Raw genomic sequence first — 1,398 nt, forward strand, 5'->3', positions numbered from 1 at the left:
TGAGCCGCCGGCCGCGGGCCAATGGCAGGGGAGGAGATGGAGGGCGGGAGCGCGTCGCTGGCGCCCTTGCGGGGGGAGGGGCTGCGCGGCCTGGGGCGTCTCCCGGCTCCGCTTGTTCTCTCAGCTGTAAGACCGGGGCGCTAGGACCTCGGGGCCGCCGAGCTCCTCGCAGCACAGCGTGCTGCTCCGGGGCCTGTCCCGCCTCCAGCTGAGTGCTCGGGAGCAGCGGGGCGACCCGAGTGCCTCAGCCCCAGCCTGCCCCGGCGGGAGGGCTCTGGCCAGCGTGTGCATGGGCTGCAGCTTTAGTATTATTTATTTATTTTTTTTTTAAGGAAAATTTTTCGTGTCCCAAGTCAAATCAATTCCAAATCCATGAGTCGGGCGAGAAACATGTGGCCCTGCAAGCGTCCTCCACCCCTGCCTGGCGCTGCTTCCAAATCCTTTGGCTGGGATCCTACGTGCAGGCCCGAGCCCAGAGGCTTGGGGGTAGTACGCCCCCAGGTTTTGCCTGCCCTCAGTTGTGTGGCTGCGGGAGCAAGTTAGGGAGAAGTCTCCCTTTTCCATAAAATTGCGTGTAGCCGAGATCCTCCCACTGGAAGCTGGCAAGTGGAAAGCGCTGTGTGAGGCTCTTGTAGGGAGTCCTGTCTGCAAGCAGCCAAGGGTGCAAACCTCCGCTGCAAAGTGCCGTTTTAATTGCATTATCTTGATTAGGGTATTTCCCCTGCCAGGGCTGCAGCTCGCTGGAGCCAGGTAGCCCCAGGCCTGGAAACTGCGTGGCTGCGACAGCCTTCTCGCCACAGGAATCGGGGCAAGTCTGGGCCAGTTCAGTTGCCGGAGCACCAGGCTGCTGTGGTTACACTGCTGCCAGCCTCCCAGCTGCTATGCGTGCTGCCCGGGCACTGCTCCCCGAGGACAGGCCCGTAGCCCCGCTACCTCACGTGACTGGTCTTCAAGGAACTTCGTTATTCATGTAAGGAGGCTGTGCTATGCAACAAGGGGCAAAGCCTGGGGGAGGGTTGCCTGAGACGTCCCTGTGGCCTTGGTGGTGCTCTCATCACTGGTGTGATCACTCGGAGGACTTGGGCCAATTGCACCACACTGTTCATGTTTTCACAGTGTAGCAGAAAACCTTGTCCCTTTGGGGAAATTGGGTGGAAATAGCACAAAACAGAACAATTCATTCAAGTAAAAGTTGCAGCTTTCTATTTGCTGCCTTCATTCCAGTCAGTACTAAGATACAACTGAGTGCGACGATACCCAACAATGACCTCGCTACAGTCAACTTTGACAGGAGAGGGGGAATAATACAGAAACATTTTGGACAGGTTGGAGCAAGGGAAAAACACCATCTGCAGGCCATAGTGGAGGTGTGGAGACAGTTGAGACATTTTGTATTAA

The sequence above is a fragment of the Alligator sinensis genome, unplaced genomic scaffold (genome assembly GCF_000455745.1).
Source record: "Alligator sinensis unplaced genomic scaffold, ASM45574v1 scaffold869_1, whole genome shotgun sequence".
NCBI classification, from domain to species: Eukaryota; Metazoa; Chordata; order Crocodylia; family Alligatoridae; genus Alligator; species Alligator sinensis.